At 48.3% G+C, this 10,624-nt stretch overlaps 1 long non-coding RNA gene across 1 annotated transcript in view; it reads left to right on the top strand.

Moving 5' to 3' along the window:
* The first annotated feature begins 472 nt into the window (after positions 1–472).
* LOC138516208 (uncharacterized) overlaps positions 473–10,624 on the top strand; it is a 36,773-nt gene continuing 26,621 nt past the window's right edge. Inside the window, exon 1 of the long non-coding RNA XR_011282247.1 lies at positions 473–781. This is a non-coding gene — a long non-coding RNA (uncharacterized lncRNA). The remainder of the gene's footprint in view (positions 782–10,624) is intronic.

The raw sequence follows: 10,624 nt of genomic DNA, 5'->3' as shown, positions 1-10,624 counted from the left end.
CCTGGTGTCTGACTGCAGGATTGAAGTAAGAAGTGAACATAACTGGAACATAAGTGGCTGATTGGGGGACGCCGGTGGTCCGTAGCGGGGGTGTCCAGTGCCCCTGGGTCCGGAACTGGAGAACCTAGACCGGTGAGAGGATCCGGTGGTCCGTAGTGGGGGTGTCCAGTGCCCCTGGGTACAGAGCCGGAGAACCAAAGTCGGGAGTGCCTGCAGAGTTTTTGGTGCGGCGGCGGTCTAGTGAATTCTGGCCCTGCACAATCTTCCATGGCAGGGTTAGGAGCCCCCGTTGGCTAGAAGAGGGCTGTTATGGGGTTTGTTGGCGTTTTACGCTGGAAAGTGAGCGGAGGAGGTGAGCAGCAGAGCTCTTTGGTCATATGGCTGATTGCCCCTGCAGCCAGTGGGTGGCGCTGTGGTGCGCGACCGTAGGGAGGAGTTGAGCCTTCATTTGTGTTTTTCCTGTTTCGTTTTGAGGGCGATTTAGTTTCCGGGTGACTGGTGCTTCCCTCACCTGGGAGTTTTCATGGCTGGGCATATGAACGAACTGCAAGACGGTGCGGGTCCGTCAAAGGAGTGCAGTGACATCGCTGCTCCGGTTTCCCCCTGGGGTTTCCACGTGCGGCGAGGAACTTTCGGATGATTGCTGTAAAGTAAATGACACAGAGCTTTCATGGAGTGAGAATGAAAAAAAAGATCCTCAGCTTGGCGTTGTCATGGAGGAGTCTACGGGTTTCCAGCACACTTCGCGTAAGAGGTGTTTAGAGCTGGAAAGTGGCGGCAGGTACTTTGTGCATCCAAAGAAGAAATGTGAACATGGATGTGTGTTGTGTAGATCTGAAGGATGCAACGATGGGGAATTCTGTGACAGATGTTCCTTTCTTGCCATCCTAAAGGGATTTGATCCAGATCTGCATGATTTCTACGTGGGAATAAAAGCCCTCACTTTGAGTGAGGATTAATTTTATTCGTGGTGTCGAGGCCAGGGTGAGTGTGTATGAGTGGTATTGTTTGTGGCCTCTGTTGTGTCCTTGTATGGGCCGTTCGGTGCGTATGGTGTGGATGTGTGCGTGTGTGGTGATACGTGTAGAGGCCCTGTCATGTGTGCGATTTTTGCTTTAAATGCAATCTAACCACAATGTAGTTACTGTTTTGTTTGCAGGGCGGGATAAGTCTAATGTACTTTGAGACTGTGAACTTTTCTTTTAAAACTGTGAACTTTTCTTTTAAAACTGTGAACTTTTTCTTTAAATGTGTTTTGCCTTATGTGTACCTGTTTTCCTTGCAGGGTGCAGAAGGGTCGTATGGGCTCGTGAACTGTGAACTTTTCATTTTTTTGATGCGTTTTGTTTTTCACAGAGGTTTCGTCATCCTGCAGTTTGGGGGTGTTAAAGCTGTCCATACAACCTTTGGGTCTTGTGATTTTGAGTATTAAAAAGGCAGTTTCCTCGCTTGGGGATATACCGTTGTACAATCAGCTAATTCTATTGTGCAAGGTTGGGTTCTTTGTGTTTTTGCATAATGCATGTTCATGAATGAATGGATATGAGCACGTAGTTTATTATGCATATAGTCGTGGATGAACTGTGATTGTGCCGCCGTATGAGTGGTATGTTCCCTTAGTCCTTATTGTTCGAAGATTTTAGTCAATGGGTTTCGTATGGTTAAGGGAACCCATGTATGTGTCCTGGTAGACGTGGGTAGCCGGGTGGGCCTATTCTTGGTGTTTTGCTGGCGCGCTAAGGGGTCTGTTTCAGGAGGTGCCGGGGTTTCACTGGCGGTGTTTTGGGTCCCGGAGTGAGGTGTCCGTAGAAGTGGCCTGGGGTCACAGAGAATCGTGGTGTAGGTGACAGTGGCTTGGGGCCACAGATGAGTGGGTGGCAGTGGGCTGGGGCCACGGAGATGTGAGGTGTAGGAGGCAGTGGCCTGGGGCCACGGTTGTGTTGGTGACAGTGTCCTGGGGCCTCTGTAAGAGGAGGTGCAACATGGGTAGTGGTGGTTGTGGTAGTGGTGGCCAGGGGCCACATTGGTGACGGGGTTAGGTGTGTGTGTGAGGAGTTGGTATGTTTCCCAGTGGTTTGTACTTTGTGTTGGGTATCGCGGGTTGGTGTGCGTGTTGTGGGTCATGGATGGCCGGTTGGGTCCAGTGGCCGGTGGTTTGTGCTCCAGCGTGGCAGGCTGGTGGTTCCTGGGGGCAGCCTGGGGTGGAAGGTGTTGTGTGCACGGATGGTTTAGTTGGTTAGGTGGATATCTGTGGTGGAGTCAGGCGTGGCAGGCCTGAGCCCCGAGGGGTAGCTCAGGGTTTTGGTGGCAGTGCTTCCTTTCTTGTTTTTGTTCTTGAGGGTAGTTAGGTCCCGCATATGTTGGTAGGGATTAGTAGACTGGGATTTGGTGTTTGTGATCAGTGTTTTGTGGGTTGTAACTTCTTTGGATTTAGTCAGTGGGTGGTTATTCTTTGGATTTAGTTAGTGGGTGGTTATTCTTTGGATTTAGTTAGTGGGTGGTTATTGGTATCATCTTGTTTGTGGATAACACCTGTTGTGGATACACAGTAGGGGCCGTTAGGTGCTCCGTTTTAATTGGTGTTTATTGCAGTTTTACCTAGTGGGTCTTTATGAGTGTAGGGCATTAGACTTTGTCTTAGTCGGAAGGGGTGAATGGCATGGTGGCCACGTGTCATGCATTTTTGAATTGATGACTCAATCAGATTATCAGGGAGAGAAGTGTTGTAATTAGAGTTGATGGTATCATCTTGGTGTGAGTGCAGGCGTGGTTCCAAGCAATGGAATGTTGAGTGAGGAATGACGTGCGGGTGCTCGGGGGGTTGACAGTTGGAGATGGTGCCGGCGGGTGGGGTGCTGCCAGTGTCTCTCCCATGTAACGGGCTTGACTTGTAAGCAATAAACCTATATGAAATGAACAACGTGCTTACCTGTTTGATTACCATCCCACCTTATTACAGGTTGCTAGGATGGGTTGGAAACCAACCTAGCAACCGCAACATTCTTAAACTGGCATTTTGGAAGGCTATTCTTGTGGCACTCTGCGAGTTTAATATGTGCGCTAAACCAGCGCACATATACGGTACCCTTTTGGTGGCGTTAAACTGGAGGAGTGCCACAAGAAGCCTTGTTTGGTATAAATGAAAGTGTTCATATACACCCGTGTGTTGTATATGAACACTTTCATGTACACCAAATCAAGCACCTTCAACGTTGCTGTAACATTGAAGCTGCTTGCTTTGGTGTACATGAAAGTGTTCATATACAACACACGGGTGTATATGAACACTTTCATTTACACCAAAGCGAGCAGCTTCAACGTTGCATACTGCAACGTTGAAGCTGCTCGCTTTAAATGAAAGGGTTCATATACACCGCACAGTCTTCTTGAGTGGAGAGCGCAATGTTGTGGAGGGAGGATCTTTTGGCAGATATTTTGTCTTGTAACATGGTGATTTTATTGCATAAGGCATTTTGAATGTTGGTGCACCCGATTTTATCTTTGGTACAGGAGTCTATGGGTGTGATAGGGGATTCTAATTCTCTGAGGATGGTGAAGATTTCCCTAGTGTTAGAATTAGCTTTTTTAATTCTGTCATTAAAGGTCTCTTTTTTTTGCCTGAATGATTTGTTTCTTGTAACTATTGGTGAGGGTAGTGAGGAGACCAGATCATTAGGGTTAGTAATGAGATTGGAATGATTAGTGATGGGCTGAATCAGAGGGAGGAGATTCGTGACTGTTCTGTTTCTTTTACAGCGTGTGAGGGTTGGAGGTGCCGGTAGTTTGGTTGTCTTAAATTGAGGTAAGTCTGAGATGGTCAGCGAGTTCAGATGATGATCAGTCCATATGCATGGTTCAATAGCCGTTATGGTGGAGGCGCAGTTGATATCTGCCACCCAGTCCAGTGTACGGCCTTTGACATGTGTGGGGCCGTTGTTTCGGATGGTGAGGCCTGCTTCCAATATTGTGTTGGCTAGGATAGAGGCATTAGAGTCTTTGGGGTCATTGTAGCCTAGGTTGAAGTCACCAAGTAGGATGATTTGTGTCCACGGTTTAGCATTGGTGTTAAGAAGGGTGGTTATGTCTTCTTCTTCAAAAGTACCTAGTGGGCCCGGAGGTCTGTAGATAAGGTTCACAGTAATGGTGCGTGAGGCGGAGATTCCCAGTTTGAGGGAGAGTAGTTCTGCTGAAGGCATAGACATATGATCTATTTCTTTGATAGTGATGTCGGCTCTACAGATGAAAGCAATGCCGCCTACTTTGGAAGTTTCTCTGTCCTTTCTAAAGATGGTGAAGTTAGGAGGTATGGCGAACATTAGGGCTGGACCAGCCGCTTTGTGCAGCCATGTTTCAGTCACTGCTAGGAAATCGAGTTAGTTGCAGAGGATGATATCTGCAATATTTCAGAGGCATGGGCTATCAAGGATCTAACGTTGATGAGGCCTCCCTTAAGGTTGTGTTCCTTTCATGATAACACTAGTGTGGTCAATGTTGATCAAGGTTTCAGATGATTTAGTTCTGAGTACGGATAGGTTTACTTTTAGAGGAGTTGTACGGTACTCGTGTAGGTTCTGTCTTGGAGTGACCATGAGAAAGGTGGGCTTGTGGTGGCTTAGGGAGTCTAGATCCTAATCTAAGGTTTTTTAGAATAGTGGGGCAGACCTGACTCTGATAGATCTTGAAGATGGGCTCTAATGACTGTTGGATCGGAGGCTGGGTATACGTCTTGCTAGACAGTTCCCATAGTGTCGGGAGTCTATAGTGGGGAGCTGCCATTGTAGATAGGGCAGTAAGTGTGGTAAGGATGGCTAGGGAGCAAGTGGGCAATTGAGCATGGGTGATGTCATATCAATGTTGGTAAGTGAGATTGCCTGTAGACGGCAAGTGTATGCTATAGGAGTGAACTAGTTCAAGATGGTAGCGCACAGCATAGGGCGCGGCTAGTGCTGTGTAACAGCAAACAGCATAAGGGCCAGGCTAGTGCAGTAGGGCAGCAAATAGCATAAGGCCAGGTTAGTACAGTAGGGCGGCATAGGGCCAGGCTAGTACAGTAGGTCAGCAAGCAGCATAGGGCCGGGCTAGTACAGTAGGGCAGCAAACAGCATAGGGCCAGGCTAGTACAGTAGTGCAGCAAACAGCATAGGGCCAGGCTAGTACAGTAGGGCAGTAAGCAGCATAGCGCCAGGCTAGTACAGTGTAGCAGCAGGCAGCATGAGGGCCAGGCTAGTACAATAGGGCAGCAAACAGCATAGGGCCAGGCCAGTGCAGTAGGGCAGCAAACAGCATAGGGCCAGGCTAGTACAGTAGGGCAGTAAACAGCATAGGGCCAGGCTAGTACAGTAAGGCAGCCAATAGCATAGGGTCAGGCTAGTACAATATAACATCAGTAGTCATAGGGGATAATAGGAGTAATAGCTACAGAGTTTTACTAAGTGGCCAGACAGTTAGAAGGCTATGCAGCCTGAGCATGTGCGAGTGGAACAGATAACGGAACATGCCACTATTGGGGAGGAGTTGTTTAGTAAGGTCTGTGGAGTATTATTTCATACAGAATCTAACATCATATCAAAATGGTAATACACAGATTATGACAAGTGAACACAGTCAAGTACATTAAGATATGGGTCGAATACTGGAGGGTAGGATTGGCGAGCGGTGATGAGTGCACCGGGTAGTCAGAGAAAAAGATCAGTGTCTCGGGAGAAGTGAGAAATAGTGCTTACCGGTGCAGCAAGTTCATGGTGATGGCAATGGGAGCGGCAGCATAGGGATGATGGAGCAGCATAACGGGGGATCGAATTGACGAAATGTGGCAGGGCTCCGGCGAGGGAAGGGCAAAATGCACAATGTTGGGCTGCAGGATTAGAATTGCAGCGTAGTAGGGCAACGTGCCTACCTTGGGATCAGGGTGTGCCTCCAGGCAGGCCACTGCTCCTGTAGTGGGGGGGGAGCTCCAGCACCACCTGGGGCAATGCAACGAGTAAGTCTCCATGCTCACGAGTTAAAACACAGTAACAAGTATGATAGGTAAGATGTAGTATACAGATCTGGTAATGGGAAGCCAGCGTGCATGTAAATGCAGCTAGTGATGGGACCAGAAGGTGGTGGACATGTGGTTCAGAGCACACTAGGGCAGGGTATGGCTGCTATGGTTAGCAAGTCGCAGGGCGTAATGTACAGAGCCCGTTACGGCAGTTGGCTGTGCACTGGTTGTCAGGTGCAGGGGTCCTGGCCAATGGTCCGTATGGCTCCGGACAGGCACGGACATGCAAGTGCCTTTAATGGGGTGCCTTCAGTGGGAGGGCAGGCTTGCGCCTTCCGGTGGGGCCGGTTTCCTGAAATGCAGAGGCGCACCAATGAGGAGCGTGCCGGTTGCTAGGCAACCTGTAAACAATAACTGGCAGCAGCCATTTTGAGCTCATCTGCGTGGTTCTCCACGTGGGTAATGGTGAACAGTGGGCGAGCAGAAGCAGATTTTGGCAATCATTGCCTGAAGAGAGAGGATGTGGGCATGGATGGCCTTCCCTACTGTAAGGAGCAGTGTGGAGCCGCGTAGCATGATGAATATGCGCTCAGCTCTTCTTACCCAGATCACGGCAATGACAAGGTCGTCTCCTGCAGCAGCTGTTGGTGTCGGTGGTGGGGTTGGGCTCCTGCCCACCCGGCGATCGGAGTATGAAAACACAAGCACGGACAGGCAAGTGCCTTTAATGGGGTGTCTTCAGTGGGAGGGCAGGCTTGCGCCTTCCGGTGGGGCCGGTCTCCTGAAATGCAGACGTGCGCCAATGAGGAGCGTGCAGGTTGCCTAGCAACCTGCACACAATAACTGGCAGCAGCCATTTTGAGCTCATCTGCGTGGTTCTCCACGTGGGTAATGGCGAACAGTGGCGAGCAGAAGCAGATTTTGGCAATCATTGCCTGAAGAGAGAGGATGTGGGCATGTATGGCCTTCCCTGCTGTAAGGAGCAGTGTGGAGCCGCGTAGCATGATGAATATGCGCTCAGCTCTTCTTACCCAGATCACGGCAATGACGAGGTCGTCTCCTGCAGCAGCTGTTGGTGTCGGTGGTGGGGTTGGGCTCCTGCCCACCCGGCGATCGGAGTATGAAAACACAAGAGTGGACAGGCAAGTGCCTTTAATGGGGTGCCTTCAGTGAGAGGGCCGGCTTGCGCCTTCCGGTGGGGCTGAACACTGTAATGTCATCCAAGTATGCCATGCAGATGTTCTCCAACCATTCAGAACATGGTTAACCATTCTCTGGAATGTGGCAGGTGCATTCTTTAATCCAAAAGGCATGACCTTGAACTGGTACAAGCCTTCTGGGGGTTGAGAATGCTGTCTTTTCCTTGGACTGGTCAGTTATGGAAATCTGCCAATAACCACTTGTCAGGTCAAGGGTACAGAGGAACATTGCTGAGCCCAGCTTCTCCACCAGTTCATCTGTCATTGGCAATGGATGGGCATCAGTCTTGGTAACTGAATTGAGTGCCCTATAGTCCACACAGAATCCTGCATTGGGTATTAACACAAGTAGGCTAGTCCATGGACTTGTGGAATGTTCAATCACTGCAAGGTCAAGCATCTTGTTGACCTCTTCCTTTATGTGCTTCCTCACGTTAGCTGGCATCCTGTAGCCCCTGCTTTCTAGCCCCTGCTTTTAACAGGTACACTATCAACAGTGTCATCGTCATGTTGGCCCCAAGGGGTCAAGCCTGGTGTAAGTGAGAACAGAAGGGCAAAGTGAGTTAACAAATCTTTGCACTACTGCTGTTGCTGCATTGTCAGATTAGTAGAATGTTGTACCCCTTCTACTGATCTATCTGAAGGATGTCCCCTTAGAAGATTTGGTAGAGGTTCACTGTCCTCTACTTCTTTATCAGAAGCTAAGAGGAAAGCTCCTATCTCTGGTCTGGAAACATAAGCATTCAGATGATTGGTATAAAAGACCACCTTAGCACCGCCCAAGTCTACCAAATAATTGACCTATCCAGGTTTTCCCACAACTTTGAAGGGTCCTGTCCATTTGTCCTATAAGACCATTTGTCACTGGAACCATGATGAGAACTTGTTGTCTGGAGTAAACTCCCCCATGTAAGCCTTCTGCTCGTGCAATGCTTGACCAGATCATGGCCAGCTTTCAAATTCTCAGAATCCTCTGTCATTATGTGTGCCATACTCTGTCTGAGGCCTAGCACATAGTCAATAATCCTTACTGGCTTGAGGGAATGGGGCACTCTCCAGAACCTCCTTCCAGGGCCAGTGGGCGTCTGACAGGATGGCCATAAAGTAACTCAAAGGGGCTAAAGCCCACTCCAGCTTGAGGAACTTCTCGATAGGCAAAAAGAAGGCATGGCAGAAGAAGGTCCCACTTTCTTCTAAGTGGTTCTTCCAAAGCTCCAATTGTGTTCATTGTTCTAGTAAATATCTTTACCAACCCATTTGTCTGAGGGTGGTAGGCAGTTGAGAACCTGAAGGTGACCCCACAAGTTTTCCACATGGCCTGCATGTAGTGCTACATAAAATGTGACCCCCCTGTCAGATACAACCTCCTTAGGAAATCCTACTCAGGTAAAAATACCAAGTAGGGCCTTAGCCACTGCTTGAACAGTAACAGTTCTCATTGAAATAGCTTCAGGGTACATAGTGGCATGGTCCTTTACAACCAATATAAACCAGTTGCCTGAAGAAGTTGGAGGGTCTAGGGGACCAACAATGTCAATCTCCACCCCCTCAAAAGGAACCCCCACAACTGGGAGAGGCCCTAAAGGTGTCACATCTTGACTCCACTTTAAAGAGCTAACTGGCAAGTGTGGCAACTCCTACAGTGTTTGTCAATCTCTGCACCCATCTTCGGCCAGTAAAAGTACAATGACATCCTCTTATTGGTCCTATTAAAACTAAAGTGACCAGCTAGGGGGACTTCATGTACCAACTGTGGGAATTTGGATCTCAATTCTTGGTCTACCAAAAGTTTCCTGAGGTCCCTTGGAATAGACTCCATAGGCTCACTGTAGAGGAGACCACCCTCCCAGTATAGCCTATGCTTCCCAGGATCTTGCCCTTCACTCTGGGAAGCTGCCGGTTGATGCAAACCTTCTAGAGAGGGATCCTCTCTCTGGTCCCTACTGAAATCTATCCTTGAGGGTCCACCTTCTGCAAGCAAAGTCTGCAGCTCAGGATGGTCTCTTGGATCCTGATCTTCCAGTCAGGGTTGAATCTACTACACCTCTGATTCATCAGAAGATGGTTCTGCTGGGGATCCTTCTGGCTCCAACTGAGCCTCAGTTGGTGGTGGGGTCACAGATGTGACCTCTATTCTACAGGAACCTTTTTTCTTGAGGAAGTTTTGGGCTTGGGGCCTTTCTTTTCTTTGGAGACTGTGGGTTTCCCCATGGTCTCAGTTGGAAGGTCTCTTAAGATTGCCTCCCTTGCTTTCCTGTTAGCTCTCTTCTCTTCTTAGAAACGGGCTTTGGGGTCCTGGAAACTAAACTCAGGGACTTCAAGTCATTGCTCAAGAGTACCCTACCTGGCACTTCAGACTGAACATTCACAGTGATCTTAACAATCATGTCATTACATATAATGATAGCTGGCAGTATGGGACACATTTGGATTGGACCTCCTGCTTACTTGGTAAGCCTTTTGGAAGCCTTAGCAACTTCATCAGGTTGAAAGAAACTTGCATCTGCCCCAGTGTTTCTAATGGCAGGGGTGTCCGACTGTGGGGTACATTTAATCGCCCAGCAGAACTCCCCTACATCACCAAACTGCATTTTTCAGCAGTACCAGCAAAATGGTTTTACTGGCTCTGTTGGGCATCATTGCATTGCACCAAAACTGCGTTTTGCAGTCACCGAAATAATATCCGTGCTGTCTTTGCCAAGCACATATGGGGTGAGATGGAACATGGAACACCCCGAGAAAGGCTGCCAGTGTTTTCCTTATGTGCACCAAAGAAAGGAATTGAAAAGCAGCACTTAAAGGAAATGTTTTGCATTTAAAATGACTGTGCCCTGATGTTCTTTTCAACCGTTTCAACAGCACAGAGTTTTATTCCAGTGAGACCCAGCTATCTCCATCCATATGGTTGTGCTCCAGCAAAAGGGGGCATTTCTCACTGAATGACAGACTGTGTCAGGCAAGATCTGTGAAATAACATAGAACTTCACTCCAAGCCATACAGAAAAAGCTTGTATTTGTAACAAAATATCACAGCTAAACTCTTCAAAAGAAGCCCTATCTCTCTATGCTTATGTCAGTTTCTGTGGACTCTTGCCTTGAACAGATTTATGTGTAGGAGAAATTGACTAGGGCTACAAATAACGTTTAGTATCTAGATGTAAAAGAAAACCGCATTGTGAAGTGACGCCGCGCTTGGGTGTTCCTAGCACGGCAGAATGGAGAGATAGAGGTTTGTTCTCTGAGGTTCATCATTCATACTGGAATTGACTGAAGATGCAGTTGCTATGGAACAGGCTATGGCTAGTCTCATGGCTGTTGGAATAGAACACACAATGTATGTTGTGATTCCGATATATATTGGTAAAAATGACCTGCATTTCCCCTGTGTCCACCTCCAAGCAATTGTGAGATTCTATTACTATTGAATTGGGTGGCTATGGGA

The sequence above is a fragment of the Ambystoma mexicanum genome, chromosome 6q (assembly GCF_040938575.1).
Source record: "Ambystoma mexicanum isolate Mex_15411 chromosome 6q, UKY_AmexF1_1, whole genome shotgun sequence".
NCBI classification, from domain to species: Eukaryota; Metazoa; Chordata; class Amphibia; order Caudata; family Ambystomatidae; genus Ambystoma; species Ambystoma mexicanum.
This window is presented reverse-complemented; position numbering and strand designations above follow the sequence as displayed.